This window comes from Crocuta crocuta, unplaced genomic scaffold, assembly GCF_008692635.1.
Source record: "Crocuta crocuta isolate KB4526 unplaced genomic scaffold, BGI_CrCroc_1.0 scaffold123, whole genome shotgun sequence".
NCBI classification, from domain to species: domain Eukaryota; kingdom Metazoa; phylum Chordata; class Mammalia; order Carnivora; family Hyaenidae; genus Crocuta; species Crocuta crocuta.
Window position 1 is genome coordinate 373,230 of NW_027528865.1, and position 18,466 is coordinate 391,695.

The 18,466-nt window shown below is 48.4% G+C and overlaps 1 long non-coding RNA gene across 1 annotated transcript; it reads left to right on the plus strand.

Moving 5' to 3' along the window:
* The first annotated feature begins 824 nt into the window (after positions 1–824).
* On the plus strand, positions 825–2,902 carry LOC144225126 (uncharacterized). Its single transcript, XR_013333208.1, has 3 exons — positions 825–1,401; positions 1,881–2,213; positions 2,786–2,902. It is a non-coding gene; the product is annotated as an uncharacterized LOC144225126 (long non-coding RNA).
* The last annotated feature ends 15,564 nt before the right edge of the window (positions 2,903–18,466 follow it).

The window sequence follows — 18,466 nt, forward strand, 5'->3', positions numbered from 1 at the left end:
AGCCAACCAGTCCTCATTTTGCTCAAGCCAGTGTGACTTGGATCTCCTTGTAAAAGAAGAGCCCTCATCAACACAGGGACTTTAACAAAAATATACATACCAAAAACCCCACAGTGGTCTTCTGGGCTAAGGGGCTGCCTGGGCCCATCTTTTTAAAAAGATTTTATTTTTAAGCAGTCTCTATACCCAACACGGGGCTCGAACTCACAACCCCAAGGTCAAGAGTCCCATAGTCTGCTGACCCCTTCTTGGCCTTCTCTTCTGCGAAGGGAGAGAAACCATCTATAGATACCCAGAATGCCAGCCGGAGAGCTGTATCCTCCCCTCCATCACTGAAGAGCCTTGCCCAGGCACATGGCGCTCGTCTGTGCCAATGGGCTGTCACTCAGAGTCCTGGCTTCAGGGCCCGTGTGGCTGGGGATGCAGAAGCAGGAGGGGGCCTTGGAGCCAGCCCCGCCCTTCAGGCCTCCAGGGACCCCCCCCCAGCACCAGCTGGAGCAGGGAGACTGAGGGGGCGTTTGTGACATCGCCAGATGAAACAATGACTAATGACCTTGCCAGGCCCTGGGGATGAGGGGCACAGCAGATGTTCCGTGATTGCAGGAAGCCGGGGCAGGGGGGCTCGGGGGCCCGTGGCTCTGAACCCATGGCGGGCCGGCCCAGCCTTGCGAAGCGTGGAGCCCTCCGCGCTGGAGGCTAGAGAGGGAACAGGAAGAAGGCTGTGCGCCCGCCATCCGCAGAGGCCGCCATCTGCTCCCAGGAATGACACAGACTTGCTCTGTTGTGGCTCTTTTTCTTAAAATGCAACAAAAAGTCATCTTTTCTTTTTTTTCTTAAATGAAGTGAATCATTTTTTAAGTCGCCGTATGTTGACTTCCGTTCGATCCCTCTGCAGCAGTTTATGTAGCCCATGTTGGAGGGCTGGGTCCTCAAAGTGCCTGTGTCCACGCCCAGGGTGCATGTGTCTGACGGAGGGGGGACCCCAAGGAAAATGCTGTTCCCCGGAGGTGGGGAAGGTGGGCCCAGTGGCCAGGGATCCCCCCAACTTGGCCGCACCTTGGAATCGTGGGGGAGATGGAGGGCAATGATTGGCGTGGCCACCCGACGCTCTATTGGTCCCTGTGTGGGCCTGGGAACCTGCATTATAGAATCTCCCCAGGTGATTCTAAGGAGCCACCAAGTTGGCGCGCGGCTGAGCGGCCTCGGAGAGTGCCTCGGGGACAAAGCCCTTACAAATCCTGCTATTATCCCAATCATCGTAATAGTAATTATTACTATTATCTCGGCTGAGAAAATTGAGGCTCAGACAAGTCAACTGGTCCAGCCAATCTGGGCTGAACACAGGGCTTCTGTGATTCCGAAGCCCCAGGCCAAGACGGAAGCTATTTCAACTTCGCCAAAGTAAGAAAATTGGTGTTATTTCGGTTCTAGCTCACAATCGGCAATCACTCTACATTTTTATTTTCAGGCAGCAGGAAGCTTGCAGGGCTTAAAGAATTGGGAGGTGACTTGAGATGCTTTCTCCCAGGAGTGTGCCCCAACTCCAGATTCTGGAGAGTTCAGGGGAGCCCCAGGGCATCCAGGCACAGTTGGGGCCAGAAGTTCTCACCCTCAGGGTGCGGAGCCCTACCCTGGGCGCAGTTGCAGAGTCGTGACCCTGGAGAGAGGGAGTGAGGCCGGTACCCAGTGGAAGTCTAGTCTCCCAGAGAAATGACATCTGAGTCTTGAGGCCATTGGCAAGTTCTTGCCTAGAGAAGCAGCCTTGAACTTGTGCAGGAGCAGGGGAAGGGCAACACTGGGGCTCCTGGCGGTGACAGGGAGTCCCCTGATTCACGATTCAGGGCTGGGAGCTGATTTCTCATTTATCCATCTTCCTACAGCTTGACCTTTACCTGTGCCTGTGATTGGGCAGGAACCTGTTTCACCTGGAGCACTCATTTAAAGGCAGGTTGCGGCCCGCCTCAGGTTGCTAATTTAGAAGAGACTCTGCATTTCTCCCGTGGGCCCAGGGGCTGCTGATGCTGCTGGTCCGGGACTCTGAACTGCTGTCCTAATTGGCGTTCGCAACGGCCTTGAGCGCAAGAGAGAGACGGAAGAGGAGCGTGGGGCTCGGAGAGCAGAGGCTACTGCCCGAGGCCATGCAGCTAGACAATGGCAGACGCAGGACTGGAACCCAGGCCCAGCCGCTCCCGGAACCCACTAACCACAGCCAGGTACCCTGCTTCTCATTCGAGGCTTGTTCTCAGACAGGGGCCCTGAGTCAGGGCAGCCCCCGAGGCGGGGTCTCCAACCTGACTACGAATCCGTTGGGAAGCGTTGAGCGTTCTTGATGCCCCCAGGCCAATTCAGCCCAAAGCCCAGGGGAGGCACCAGGGTGGCAGGAGGTCCCTAGGCTCCTGGGGACTTCACTGCGTGGCCAAGTCAGAGACCCTGGGCTTCAGGGGACCCTGAGCCACTTAGCAGCCAGGCTGGGCAGGACGGCAGCAGGAGCTATACGGGCAGCCGACCGCAGCCTAGCAGATGGCTATTCCTGGGATCGGCTGTCCCCTGCAGGGGCCCTGGGGGGGGCCAGGCCCCACAGTGACCAGAGTAACTAAGGAAAGTGACTTTCCCAGCTGGTGACGATGGGGGCAGATGCCTCACATAAAATATCGAGTGCCCGGGTAGATTTGACTTCCAATTAATAGCACATACTTATTTTTGCTATGTGTATGCCCCAAATACGGAGTCTGTATTTTTTACATGCCGCATAAGGGCATCCTGTATTTTTATCTGCTAAATGCAGCGATTCTACACAGGACCCTACTCAGAAGGGGACCCCAGCCCCCAGCACAGCACCTGCGCTAAGTAGACACTTCTGCACATCTGGGGACAGGAGTCAGGAGGAAGGGAATGAAGGAGTGAATCAATGAGTATTCGTTCATCTAGTCAAGCCCTAGGAGCAATGGCGTGTGGCGGGGAGGTTGATTCTCTGGCTTGAGGACGCAGGGTCTGCTCAGCAGGGCCGGGATGGGGTGAGGGGCAGTGAGCCCCCAGGGTGCACACAGGAGGTGCTCACTCCTCAGCCTCTGTGCCTCAGGTTTGTTCCTCACTGGTTTTGGCCCTGCCGAACGGACGCATTTATTTCCAGCTTTCGTCGAGGGGTGCAGCCTTGTGTTTCTTTGGAAAGAAACTTTGGGGAGAGGGGGAGGGGATTCTGGGCGCTGGAGAGTGGAGACCCTCCCCTCCCCCCAGCCCCCCGCACAGAACATCTGGTCCACGTCTTGGTTTCCGCCTCCAGAGACCCCCAAGCAGAGAGCCCAGAGCCCACCTGGACGTCTGCTCTCCAGAAACAGGAAAACAATAAGGTCACATTGTTTGAAGCTGCTACATTTGTGGTAATTTGCTGTGGTGGCCATTGGAAATGAATACAGTCTTCAGACCTCCCAGCCAGGGAACGAGTGTTTTTTTAAAGAGATCATGAGAGTCTGGGCCCACTCGGATAATCCAGGACAACCCCGGTTTTAGAGTCGGAAACCGAAATCTCATCCATGCAGCCCCTCCTGTCGAATCCCATGCCGGTCACAGGTGCCACAGAGGAGGGCGGGGCCGTCTTGGGGGCCGTCTTGGGGGCCGTCCTGCTGACCGAAGACTCGCAGGGCCCAGTGCAGGGATTGTAGGCCACAGGACGATCAGAGATGTCTCCGCGCCTGCGTGCCCACCATCGCCCAGAGCGGCACACAGAACGTTCCGGAGCCCGGGCAGCCTCCCTGTGCCCTCACCTGCTCCTCCACACCCCCATCCCCAAAGGTACTCATTTTCTTTCTTTCTTTTTTTTTTTTTAATGTTTTTTAATGTTTATTCATTTCTGAGAGGGAGAGAGCAGGGAAGGGGCAGAGAATGAGGGAGACAGAATCCCAAGCAGGCTCCAGGCTCTGAACTGTCAGCACAGAGCCTGATGTGGGGCTTGAACCCACCAACCGTAAGATCATGAGCCGAAGTCGGATGCTTAACCGACTGAGCCACCCAGGCGTCCCTAAAAGTACCCATTTTCTGAACCGCATTTGCTGTTTCTGAAAATTTCTAAGAGGCATCATACAGTATGAATGTTTCTTTATCTCTGGTTTCTTCCGCTTAACCTTATGTCCGTGAGATTTGTTGGTGTAACATGATAATCCGTTGCACGAACAAAGTCTCATCTGGCTGCAGTCGGTGGACGCTGGGGTGGTCACGGGTTCGGGGCTCTTGTGGACGCTGCAGACACGCCATCGTCTGTTACAAAGAGCCTGCGGTGGCTTCTACTGACAGGTTACATGAGCCGTACCATGTATGTGTGAGCGGTGAATGACCCAGCTGTCCAGAACGCTTTTTGTCTGATTGCTGGCATTCTAGTCTCTGTTTTGCTGGTCACTCACTGCATGGCCTTGGGCTGTCACATGACTCTCTTGCCTCAGTTTCCTTTCTTTACAAAGGATGGGGCTGGATTAGTCATAAGTACATGATAAATATTGGCTATAATTGTTATAAACCCGGCAGCATAACAGAATTGAAAATATAGGGAGAATTGAAAACGGGGAAATACCAGGGTAGGGACATAGGGTGGGTGCCCACGAATGAGCCCCGTGTGTGAAACACCCACCCCGGAGCCCACACACTCCCGAGAAGAGGGCAGGGAGGCTACAATGTCAGTTCACAGCCTCGGCACCCAGGGAAGCTTGCCTGAGTCAAGGGAGAGCAAGGTGGAGTAAAGTGGGTGCTCCTGAGCCGTCCCCACGTGCAAAGATTTGAAGGGAAATATGGTCTTTATTTTTTAACTCCAGTGTAATTAACATACCGTGTACAATATAGGGAGTCAACGAGTCTACACATGACCCCGCACTCATCACGATGNTCCAGTGCCCACCACTGCGTTCTCTTTATTTAAGAGTCTGGTTTTTTGTCTTCTTTTTTCTTTGCTCATTTGTTTTGTTTTTTAAATTCCACATATGAGTGAAATCATGTGGTATTTGTCTTTGACTTATTTCTCTTAGCATAATATCCTCTAGATCCACCCATGTTTTCTTAAATAGCAGGATTTCATTATTTTTATGGCTGAGTAATATTCCATTGTAAATATATACACCACATCTTCTTTATCCATTCATCTATCGATGGACACTTGGGCTGCTTCCATATCTTGGCTATTGTAAACAATGCTGATATAAGCATAGGGGTGCATGTATCTTTTAGAATCAGTGTCTTCATATTCTTTGGGTAAATGTCCAGGATTGGAATTGCTGGATCACATGATAGTTCTATCTTTAATATTTTCAGGACCCTCCACACTGTTTTCCACAGCGGCTGCTCCAGTTTGCATTGCTACCAACAGTGCATGAGGGTTCCTTTCTCTCCGCATCCTCACCGACACCTGTGGTTACTTGTTTTGAGTCTCACCATTCTGACAGGTGTGGGGTGACATCTCATTGTGGTTTTGGTTTGCATTTCCCTGACGATGAGTGATGCTGAGCATCTTTCCAATGTGTCTGTTGGCGATCTGTATGTCTTCTTTGGAGAAATGTCTGTTCATGACTTCTGCCCATTTTTAAATTGGGTTATTTGTTTCTTGAATGTTGAGTTGTACAAGCTCTTTACATACTTTGGATACTAACCCTTTATCAGATATATCATTTGCAAATATCTTCCCCTATTCAGTGGGTTGTCTTTTAGTTTTGTTGGTTGTTTCCTTTGCTGTGCAGAAGGTTTTTATTTTGATGAAGTCCCAATAGCTTATTTTTGCTTTTGTTTTCCTCCCCTCAGGAGACATATCTAGAAAGATGTTTCTGCAGCTGATGTCAGATAAATTACTTCCTGTGCTCTCTTCTAGGATTTTTATGGTTTTGGGTCTCATATTTAGCTCCTTAATCCATTTTGAGTTTGTTTTTGTGTGTGGTGTAAGAAAGTGGCTCAATTTCTTTCTTCTGCATGTTGCTCTCCTGTTTTCTCAGCACCGTTTGTTTAAGAGACTGTCTTTCCCCATTGTATATGCTTGCCTCCTTTATTGAAGATAACTCACCACATAAACATGGGTTATTTCTGGGCTCCCTATGCTATTCCATTGACATTTTTGTGCCAGCGCCATACTGTTTGGATTATTGCAGCTTTGTAGTATATCTTGAAATCTGAGATTATGATACCCACAGTTTAGTTCTTCTTTTCAAGACTACTTTGGCTATTTGGAGTCTTTTGTGATTCCACACAAATTTTAGGATGATCTGTGCTAGTTCTGTGAAGAGTACTGTTGGTATTTTGATAGGGATTGTATTAAATATGATTTTTATTTTTAAGGTTTTTAAAAATGTTTATTTATATTTGACAGAGAGGGAGAGAGAGAGAGAGAGACAGAGTGTGAACAGGGGAGGGCAGAGAGAGGAGGACGCAAAATTTGAAGCGGGGTCCAGGCTCCAAGCTGTTAGCACAGAGCCCGACGCAGGGATTGAACTCCGGGGCTGTCTTAGATCATGACCTGAGCCACCGTCGGATGTTTAGTTGACTGAGCCACCCAGCGCCTCTGATTTTTATTTTTAAACCAAAACGTACAAAGTTTGAAGTAGACTGAAAAATCACTTGCATTCCTAACCTAAAAGAAGGAACTTCGGCAACATCTGGTATTTGCTCACCCATCTCCACCCTGGGGGGAAGTGGCCATGCCAGCTGCATGGCTTCTGGTGACCACTAGAGGGCAATACCCTGAGTTCCAAGATTCTTATGGCCCCAAAGGAAAAAACCCAACCAGGGTCACTCATGCCATTTGTCCCCCATTGTGACTCAAGCTGCTATTGCCTGATTACCCTGTGAGGCTGCCCAGGCTGTGCGGGTCCCCACTGGGCTTCCCTTCCCAGTTTGCCTCCCTTCTGACCACCAGCGTATTTGGTGGCACCACGCCCCCAGGAAAGTCCACCAGAGATGCTAGCTTGTGCCTCGCCTCCCTGTGCACCCCCGTGTCTGTCCGAGGGGCGGGGGGGTCAGTGTGGATGGGAATGTGTCTCCCGGCTGCAGGGGCGGCTCCAGGACGCCCACCGGCTCACACTGCACCCCCAGGGCGAGTATAGGGTAAAGCAAGGGAGAGAGGGGAACTGGGAGGGAGAGGGGGTCTGAGTAGGGGCTTCAGACGCTGGTCTGTGTCCTGCCAGGTGTTAGGGTCACACGAAGGTCTGGAAAGCACTGGGCAAATGCGCTCAGGAAAGGGATGCTGTGGAGTGTGTGTGTGTGTGTGTGTGTGTGTGTGTGTGTGTGCGTGCGCAGTGTCCACAAGAGCTCAGCAGTAGTGGCTGGAATGAGGGCTCTGTGATGGTGGCCCTGGCTGCCCAGTGAGCAGAGCCCTGGACGAGCTGTGGGATCCTGCGTTAAGCCCGTCTCCTGGGGCCTCTGTGTCCTCTGTGATGTCAGAGTGACAAACAGCCCCCCGCAGTGGTAGGAGGAGGGGGTGTGAGCCAGCGCCTGGCACAGAATAGGCACTCCGTAAATGGGAGCTAATTCCAATCAGACATCCATTGTTAGGTACGTGTGCACACTCCGCTCCTCCCGCAGAGCACTCACGATGGCACGCTGGCCGGAGCAGTGGGCGGTCTGGAGTGGGCAGGGGAGTGGACGCGAACCCCACGCTGGCCCCGGAGTGGGTGCGGCGGGGGGCATGGGCCATGCGTGGGGCTCTAAGACCCGGGGGTCCTGGCCCAGTGTATGGGTCTACGTGAAGACAAACCCGGGGCCTCTTTTAACTTAAATATTTGAAAATGAAAAACACAATTACTTTTATATTTGACAAAATGTCACTGCATTAGAAAGCAAAAGATAAAATTCTCATGAATTTTAATAGACAGACAAAGCCCAAGCATTCCGAGTAGCGCAGGCACTGCCGCCCCTCCCTGGGCGGCCCCCACCCACAGCTCTGCAGGGCACCCAGGGACCCTCCAGCTCGGGGAGGCTGGACTCTGGGCTGCAACGTTCCCGACCACCACTGGCGGGACACACGGTCACTTCCGGTGCCCATGGGACACAAGTAAAACCTTTGCTCAGGTGTGGGTCGTACTGTTTCTCTCTTATTGTAAATAATTCTTTTCTTAGCTCTCCTTTCCTCCGTTTGATCAGTCTGGACACCATTTCTGGCTCTTTGTCCCTGTCAAGACCCCCTACATTAAGCACCACCCTTTCCAGAATCCTGTGCCCGAGAATGGCCACCTGCCTGCAGGTGTGTGTGCCCGAGCAGCCCCGAGGTGCACTCCTAGCCTGGACCCCGGGCTCCTGGGACCCTCACTCGACAGAATCCATGTACAGCCCTTGAGGGAGCACAGCCCTCAGGTGGCCTTGTTTGGGGCAACTGGACACACAGCAGTTCCAGGCTTTGGGGGATTGAGAGCCAGGATGAGGGCAAAGGCTGAGTTTGAAACAGCCAGAGCTCTTAGCAGACCCGTGCGCTGCCGCGGGAAGGGTCCCTCTCTCCCTGCAAGTGCCTTATGGGGCCATTTCTGACTCTGCTTTCCGTCTGTATTCCCTCGCCATGCACACACACACCATTCAGATTACCCCTGTTCTTACACGGCAGGTCTTCCCGACTCTACCTTTTAGATTATATACCATGGAAATCGTCCATTTAAAGTATACCGTTGGCCAAATTTTAGCAGAGGTGCACACGTGCGTGACCACAACATACAGATAATGAACATTTCCATCTCTTTCCAAATGTTCGCTCCTGCCGCCTTTTGTCACTATAGATAATTTTGCATTTTCTTCATTTCCACATAAATGGACTTGTACAGCCATTTCCGCGTCTGGCTTTTTTCATCGTGCAAATGTTTTTGAGAGCCATTCATGTTTTGAGTGTATCTGTAATTGGTTCTATTTGTTATTGCTGACTAGTATTCAATTGCATGGAGATGTAACTATCTATTCATCTGTGAAGAGACGTTTGGGTCATTTCCAAGTGTGGGTCACCATGGATAAAGCGACTGTGAGGGTTCGTATGCTTTCTGTCAGCCTGGCATTCATTTTTCTTAGGTGAATGCTTCCATTAGACCTCGTTTTTAAAATGAAAGACATAGCAACTTTTTATTTATAGCCCATGTTTTTTGGTATCCGATCTAAGATCTATGCTAAGATGGTAAAAATTTTCTCCTTTGTTTTTTTTGTTTTTTGTTTTAGACACATGGTAATATCGACTTTTATATTTAGGTTTCTGATCAACTTTGAGTTCATTTTTGTATTTTTATTTTATTTTATTTTACTTTTTTATTTTATTTTATTTTATTTAAGAGAAAGAAAGCTTGTGAGTTGGGGAGNGGAAACAGCCAGAGCCCTTAGCAGACCCGTGCCCTGCCTCGGGAAGGGTCCCTCTCTCCCTGCAAGTGCCTTATGGGGCCATTTCTGACTCTGCTTTCCGTCTGTATTCCCTCGCCATGCACACACACACCATTCAGATTACCCCTGTTCTTACACGGCAGGTCTTCCCGACTCTACCTTTTAGATTATATACCATGGAAATCGTCCATTTAAAGTATACCGTTGGCCAAATTTTAGCAGAGGTGCACACGTGCGTGACCACAACATACAGATAATGAACATTTCCATCTCTTTCCAAATGTTCGCTCCTGCCGCCTTTTGTCACTATAGATAATTTTGCATTTTCTTCATTTCCACATAAATGGACTTGTACAGCCATTTCCGCGTCTGGCTTTTTTCATCGTGCAAATGTTTTTGAGAGCCATTCATGTTTTGAGTGTATCTGTAATTGGTTCTATTTGTTATTGCTGACTAGTATTCAATTGCATGGAGATGTAACTATCTATTCATCTGTGAAGAGACGTTTGGGTCATTTCCAAGTGTGGGTCACCATGGATAAAGCGACTGTGAGGGTTCGTATGCTTTCTGTCAGCCTGGCATTCATTTTTCTTAGGTGAATGCTTCCATTAGACCTCGTTTTTAAAATGAAAGACATAGCAACTTTTTATTTATAGCCCATGTTTTTTGGTATCCGATCTAAGATCTATGCTAAGATGGTAAAAATTTTCTCCTTTGTTTTTTTTGTTTTTTGTTTTAGACACATGGTAATATCGACTTTTATATTTAGGTTTCTGATCAACTTTGAGTTCATTTTTGTATTTTTATTTTATTTTATTTTACTTTTTTATTTTATTTTATTTTATTTAAGAGAAAGAAAGCTTGTGAGTTGGGGAGAGGGGCAAAGAGAGAGGAAGGGAGTGAATCTCAACTAGGCTCTATGCTCAGTGTAGAGCCTGACACGGGGCTCAATCTCACAACCCTTAGATCATGGCCTGAGCTGAAATCAAGAGTCAGATTCTTAACTGAGCCACCCAGACAGCCTCATTTTTGTACATATTATATGTTAAGAGTATCAAGATTCCTTTCATATGGATATTCAGTTTTTCCAGCACCACTCTTTGAAAATTCTATCCTTTCTTATGGAAGTCTCTTTACCCCTTATTGAAAATCACTTGATCATCTATGTGAAGATCTATTTTTGAACTCGCTCATCTATTTCATCGATCTATTTGTCTGTTGTAAAGCAATGCCATACTGTTTTGATAGCTCTTTATAAAGAGCTGTAAGTCAGGAAGTATAAGCCCACCAACTTTTTCTGTTTCAAAGTCATTTGTGCGATTCTAGGTCCTTCATATTTCCACATACACTTTAGGATCAGATTGTTAAATTTACAAAAAAGCCTGCTGAGATGATGATTGTGGTCGCTCTAAATCTACAGACTCATACCAAATCTTCCAGCCATGAATGTGGTGTTTCTATTTGTTGAGGTCCTTTTTAGCTGCTCTCAGCAAGGTTTTGTAGTTGACAATATCCTGATGTTGAATCTATGTGGTTAAATTTGTCACTAAGTGTTTCGTGTGTTTTGAAGGTATTTTAGGGGCGCCTGGGTGGCTTAGTCGGTTAAGCGTCCGACTTTCACTTGGGTCATGATCTCGCGGTTCGTGGGTTCGAGCCCCGCGTCGGGCTCTGTGCTGACTGCCAGCTCAGAGCCTGGAGCCTGTTTCAGTCTGTGACTCCCTCTCTCTGACCCTCCCCTGCTCACGCTGTCTCTCTCTCTCTCCTAGAAATAAATAAAACATTAAAAAAAAAATGAAGGTATTTTAAAATTTCCTTTTCAGTTGTTTGCTAGGATATGCAGAAAGACAAGCAATCTATACTGATTCAAAGCAATCCCTTTCCAGATTCTAGTAGACCTTCTTTTGTAAAAATTAGCAAATATGATAAAATTCATTTATTAGTTACTACAACTAATATGAAACTTTTACAAATAGAGCTTTTTTTTTGATTCCTTGGAATTTGCTAACATTCGTTATCATGTTATCTTTGTGGAATGGTTTTCAATTGTGAATTCAGTTTCTTTAAATGTTTTTAATGTCTGCTTATTTACTTTAGTTTTTTTAATGTTTTATTTATTTCTGAGAGAGAAAGAGAGAGACAAACAGCGTGAGCAGGGGAGGGTCAGAGAGAGGGGGAGATACAGAATCTGAAACCGGCTCCGACTCGGGGCTCGAACCCACAGATCGTGAGGTCATGACCTGAGCTAAAGTCGGACGCTTGACGAACTGAGCCACCCAGGCGCCCCTATTTATTTTTGAGAGAGAAAGAGAGAGAGAGGGAGAGAGAGCGAGCACAAGCAGGGGAGGGGCATAGAGAGGGAGACATAGAACCCAAAGCAGGCTCCAGGCTCTGAGCTATTAGCACAGAGCCCAGCACGGGGCTCAAACCCCAACAGATTGTGAGATCATGACCTGAGCCAAAGTTGTACGCTTAACTGACTGAGCCACCCAGGTGCCCCATAGCTTCTTGACTGATTAGAGGTATCTAGTTTTCCTACTTCCTTTTAAATCTGTTTTGGAGCTTTTTGTCTTTCAAGGAATTCATTCATTTCATCTAATTTATGAAATGTATCCACATAAAACTGTTTAGTTTCAATGATGTGCTCTCTAACACCTTTATTGAGTTATGATTCATATACAAAGAATGCATATATCTCATGTGTACAGTTTGATGGGTCTGGATATATGCAAATACCTATGATGCCATCCTCACAGTCAAGGTCATAGACACATCCACCACCTTCCAGAGTGTTCTTGTGTCTCTTTGGTTTTTGTGTTTTCTGTTTGGTTTTGGTGTATGAGAAGACTGAACATGAGATCTACCTTCCTAACACACACTGGAGTACACAAACCATATTTTCTCTCTTCTTTCATTCCTGATATTGGTCACTGTGTGTCTCTTTTTCTTGATCCATCTAACTAAAGGTTACCAACGTCGTAGATCTTCTCAAAGTTTTTTGGTTTAACTTATTTCTCTATATTCTTAGATTTTCTCTTTTCTTAATTTCTACTCTTATTTCCTTCAGTCTACTTACTTGGGTTTATTTTCTTATGTGGTAAAATGTATACAGCATAAAATTTACATCTCAATCTTTTTTAAGTGCACAGCATTAAATATATTTGTTTTTTTCTGTAACCATCACCACCATCCATCTGCCACCATTGAAACTCAAGACCCATTAGACACTGATTCCCCGTCTCCTGCTGGTCCCCCCCAACACACAGCCCCTGGCACCCACTGTCTACTTTCTGTCTCTGAATTTGACAACTCAAGGAACCTCGTAAGTAGAATCTACAATATTTGTCCTTTCGTATCTGGCTTATTTAACTCAGCGTGATGTCCCTAAGGTTCCTCCATGCTGTAGCAGGTATCAGAATGTCCTTCCTTGTTGAAGTTGAATAATATTCCATTGTATGAACGGAACACATGTCGTTTACCCACTTACCCATCTGTGGACACCAGGCTGCTTTCACTTTGAGGCTTTTATGAATAATGCTGCTATGATCGTGGGTTTACGAGCATCCCTTTGAGACCCTGCTGTCACTTCTTTGGGGGATAGACCCAGAAGTAGAATTTCTCAGTCAGACCGTAACTCTGTTTAATATTTTGAGGACCAACAATACTGTTTTCTTTTTTTTTTTTTAATTTTTTTAATGTTTTTTTTTTTTTATTTTNGCCACCCAGGCGCCCCGCAACAATACTGTTTTCCACAGTGGCTGCACCATTTTGTATTCCCATCAACAGTGGGGCCAGGCTCCAATTCCTTCACATCCTCACCAAAGCTTTATTCTCGGTTTGTGTGTTTGCTTTGGCAATAGTCACCCTAATGGATGTGAAGTGATGCCTCATTATGGTGGGTTTAACTTATTTTATATTTTCGTTTTTATAGCTTCTTAAAGGGAAAGCGGAGGAGAGCATTCTTTGCATTCTTCACCATTATACTGTGCCACTCAATTTTATTGAGGTCAAATTCCACCAAAGACTGGGGGAAACAATCTTTATATTAAAAGGAATGATTGTATCATCTAAATGAATTTGAGGGAATACAAGGCACTTTAAAAAAATGGTGCTCAAGTCAACTACCTTAGGCTACTTTCTCTAGCTTTGTACAAGGCTACCCAGTAATAGCTTGTTAGAGCCAGCGGTTTAGTTTTTAGGAATTTTTTAAGCTGCTTCTTAGCCATAGCCATTATTAAAAATGAAAATTTTCAGTCTTAAAATTAAATGATATAGGAAAACAAAGCAAATAATTACTCAAAAGCTCAAAACACTCAAAAATCACTTCCTAATTTTTTAACTACATTTTGCTATTATCTATGTCCTTGGGGTCACTTACGCCCATATTGTGTCTTAACAGCAGACATGCTGATGCTGGTCTGTGTCTCTTCCCAGTCATCAGTGGCGTCACATCAGCACCTTAAAATCGTCTCTGATGCGAGTATTTATGCCATGGAAGTCAGTCCTTATTATATTGTTTTGTCGATTATCTAGACTTTTAATAAAGTGATAGAAACGTGTTAATAACGCAAATTAACCTTGAATATGTCCCGTCTGGAACTGCTGCATTGTGAAGGGCACAAAACACTGAGAAATATTCTTTCAGTATTTGAAAACTATCATCTAATTCAGCAAGGAAGGTTACTCGCATCATTGTCAAATGAATGAAGTTTTGACACATGTCTTCGTAATCTTTCGTCTTCCTAGTTAACATAAATGAAAATATCAACCCGCATTCAAGTCGGAACTATAATTGTTTGTCAATGATGTGAGCCGAATTCTATGCCAACTCTGATATCAGTCAAGTGCTCATTCATAGCCTGCTGATGTGATTCCATTGTTGGCTGTAGAATTTCAAAAGCCGACAATGGATTTTGCAAGAAATAACAATGTACGCTGAGGTTACAGTTGGGAGGAATTTACAATAAAGCCTTGTAACTTAGGATCTGTGGGTTGTTCCCTATGCACGCTTTATGTCAGTAAGCTTTATAACAAACACAAACATACATGCGTAAGCCTGGGTGCATATTTCTGTTTTCTGGAAAGCCAACCATTAGGGTTTTGCTGGTGCGTAACTGTCCCTGCCCACACCAGAGCTGACGGGCAGCCCACCTCCCTCCGGGAGCCCAAGAAGGTGCAGAGACAGCTCTGGGGTCCGTGGGATCCGTGGAGGAGGCTTCAACAGCTACCTCTGTTTCTTAGACCTAAGCAAGGATGGTCAGAACTCCGAACTCCAGTAGGAAAACGCTGATGTATGAATCTGAAGCTTGAACTACAAACGTGTTTCTGTTGTGCATTAACCCTCCCATTGAGAGGTCTTCATAAAGCTCTCTTTAAAAAGGTTCCCATAGCAAAGAGAGCGACAATTCAATTTCTGGTGGCCCATTCCTTCCAGAGAAGTCTCCACATGGGTCCGTGACAGTGTGGGGTCACTGACTCCGCGGCTCACGGCACCCGTGAGGTAGATACAGGTGCTCACAAGGAAGGGACGGGGCAGCTCTTCAGAGCCCACATTGTTCTCAGCCTCATTATGGTCATGGCCATTTCAGCACCCAGTGTGAGGCCAGCTTTAGTGCCATGTGCACAGTGTCCCCTGCGGATGCTGGAAAGACCATGGGTGCCTTTGTACACCAACCTCAGCTGACTGAAGGGCCCTGAGGTCTAGGGTGACCGGCTTGTCCCCTGTGCCCCAGCCCTTCCTGATGTTAACACTGAAGGTGACAAGTTCAGGTGCGTTACATCGTCTCGCTACTCCAGCCTCCAGCACATTATAAACCCGGTGCCTGAGGATGTCCCAGATGTTCTCTTAGAGCTCTAGAGCCCAGGAGACCTCAAATCCGTCTCACTGGGCTGAAAGCAAGGTGTCAGCTGGCTGTCTTCTGGATGCTCTAGGGGAGAATTCCTTGCCTTGCCTTTTCCAGCTCCTGGAAACCACCTCCATCCATGGCTCCTGTCCCTTCTTCCATCTTCAAGGCAAGGGGCCCTTCCAATCCCTGGCTCAGAGCCCCTGCCTCCCCCTTACAGGAACTTTCCTGATTCCATTGGCCCAACTTAAATAATCTAGACTCGCCTCCCCATCTCACGATCATTAACGTCATCCCCTTTGCAAACTCCTCTTGCTGTAGAAGGTGACTTTTACAAATTCAAAGGATTAGGAAGTGCACGCTTTAGGGAGCCCTTAATCTGCCAAATGCCCCCTTCCCCGAAGACACCCTGGTCTTGAACAAACCATTGTGCCTGGTCACCTGTCAGGGTCCCGTCCCCTCCCTTGCCCTTGGCGGCATCATTATCGCGTTACATACATTTCCCCCCGTGGGCCTGGACTCAGGGGCGGGCGATTTACTACCCAAATTCGGGTGATGCCTGTGCCCTTCCGCCCCGGATATGGCCAAAATGATTCATTTCAACCCAGCCGTGTGACCTTCTGAAAATTAATTAACCTTTTTGGGCGCTAATGGCTTCTATCAAATGAGAGTAATAAACCTTCATCTTTCCCGTTGGTGTGGGATGGAGCGGGAGAGGTGTGTGAAGTCCCTCACGAGGGGCCTGAAGGGCCCTCAATGGCCGGAGCTGTGTTTTAATCAAATCCCCATTGTTAGGGCTTTGTTCACACACTCTTTTCATTTCAAAAAGAGCCCCTTGGGCTCACAATGGCTCATAAATTAGAGCTGCAAGACCAAGCCTGTGGTTTGGAGCAGGGGAAAGGGGGGCTATCCAGAGAAGGAGCATAGGGCCAGGACGGCAGATGGGCCCCAGGTGGGTGCCCAGGCTGTGCCCGGGGGCACGGGCTCACACGGGGCTCCTAATGCCCGGGAGACCCCGTCAGTGTGCAGGGGGTTATGTAAAGCTGCACGACAAACCCAGGGCATCTTTTCATGAGGAATTTGATGTGGGGGCACCTGGAGAGCTCAGTCGGTTGAGCATCTGAGTCTTTATTTCAGCTCAGGTCATGATCTCAGGGTCGTGGGACTGAGCCCTGTGTAGGCTCAGCATGGAGCCTACTTGAGATTCTCTCTCTGCCCCTCTCTCCCCCACTCACATCCTCTCTCTCTTTCTCTCAAAAAAAAAATTTGAGGGGCGCCTGGGTGACTCAGTCAGTTAAGCATCTGACTTCGGCTCAGGTCATGAGCTCATGGTTTGTGGGTTCAAGGCCCGCGTCGGGCTCTGTGCTGACAACTAGCTCAGAGCCCGGAGCCTGTTTCAGATTCTGTGTCTCTGTGTCTCCCTCTCTCTCAAAAATATTAAAAAATTAAAAAGAATGCTGTGCAAAAAGTATGTTTATATTGAAAGGTACAACCTTGTGGACATGATACAAAGGGGACTGAGCCACAAACACCACAGGACCCTCCTTGCAGGAGGTCCCTAGAGTCATCACGGTCACAGAGATGGAAAGTAGGTGGTGGATGTCAAGGACTCATGTCCTTATAAGAAGAGGAAAAGAGATACGGGCACACAGGGAGAAGGCCACGTGACGACAGAGACAGGGGTGAGGCAGCTGTGAGCCACCGAGCGCGGGCTACCACTGGAGGTGGGGGAAGCGGCAAGGACAGGTCCACCCCACAGTCCCTAGAGGAGCACAGCTCAGCTGTCACCTCGATTTCGGATCTCTGGCCTCCGGACAATGAGAGCACTTGTCCTGTTGTGCTAAGCTGCTCAGGTCGTGGGCCTTTGGATGCTCCAGAAGCACAGACCTGAATCTTGGGGCTGGGACCCAGCTATTGGGGGTTAAGAGCCCTTCCTGCCGGGGCTGAAAGGCTCTGCCCAGAGGAGACCCCAGGACCTCAGTGTGAAAGAGGACAGCGTCCATTTCGTGACCCTTCCTTGTTCTCATCACGGTTATTTTTTCTTTAAATGTTTGTTTATTTTGAGGCAGAGAGAGCGCATGAGCTGGGGAAGGGGCAGAGAGAGCGGGAGGGGGAATCCCAAGCAGGCTCCGCACCATCAGCGCAGAGTCCAGTGTGGGGCTTGGGTTCGTGAACTGTGTGATCCCGACCTGAGCTGAAACCAAGAGTCGGACGCTTAACCGACTGAGCCACGTAGGCGCCCCTCTCATTGTTCTTTTTACGGTTCTCTTTGTCCTCTCTGCCCTCACCCGCTAGGGTACCAACCACCCAGTCCACCTGGGGCTGGAGTTTCCTGGTGTGACTTCCCCTGCTAACGGCGGGACAGCCCCAGGCGTGTGGGCAGGACCTGGGCACCCTCGGGTGCCCCTGCACTTGCCCTTTCGTCTCTGTACCAGGCTGTAGATGGGGTGACCAGCTGTCCCGTCTGCCCCGGACCCCCTGGCTGTGGCCTGAAAGTCCCCGCAAGCCTGCAGCGCGGCTCACCCTCACTGCAAGGCCTGTGAGGCACACGGTTTTGTACATGACCAAGGGCTGCCCTCCGGCCCCAGGTTGCCAGCCCGACACTCACAAGGAGAGTCTGAAAATCCTGGTGCTCCGGCCCCACATCCAGAGGGTCTGATGGAAGAGCCTGGGCTGCTTATTCAGACTTTTATTCTTCTTGTGTCAGTTTTTTTTTTTTAATGTTTATTTCTGAGAGCGAGAGAGAGCAGCAGCAGAGAGGGAGACACAGCATCCGAAGCAGCTCCAGGCTCCAAGCTGTCAGCACAGAGCCCCACGTGGCCTCAAACCCACAAACCGCAAGATCATGACCTGAGCTGAAGTCGGACACCCAGCCCACTGAGGCCCCCAGGCGCCCCTCTCTTGTGTCAGTTTTAATAACATGGCTTAAAAAACATTGTTCATCATCAAAATTGTCAAGCTTCTTGGCACCAATTTTTTCATCATAGTCTCTCCTCCGTCCGTGTCTATGGCCATGGCATTGTCTTCTCGTTCCTGACACGGGCAGGTGGCGGTCTTGGGCTCTTGCCCTCTTACTTGCATCCTGGTGCTTTGGTTTTATGTGACCCAATGACTCCGTGTGTTTCTTCCCTCCACTTTTCACCGCTTTGTTTCTAAACTCATTCTTGTCAGCCTGTGGTTGGTCCCACGAGGAGCCCCGGGCTGCATGCCAAGGACTGGGAGAGGCGTGGATGACGTGATGATCTTCGGAGAATCTAAGACTCACTAACAGTGATGCACAGAGCCCCCACCCCCACCCCACCCCCCCGGTCCAGCCA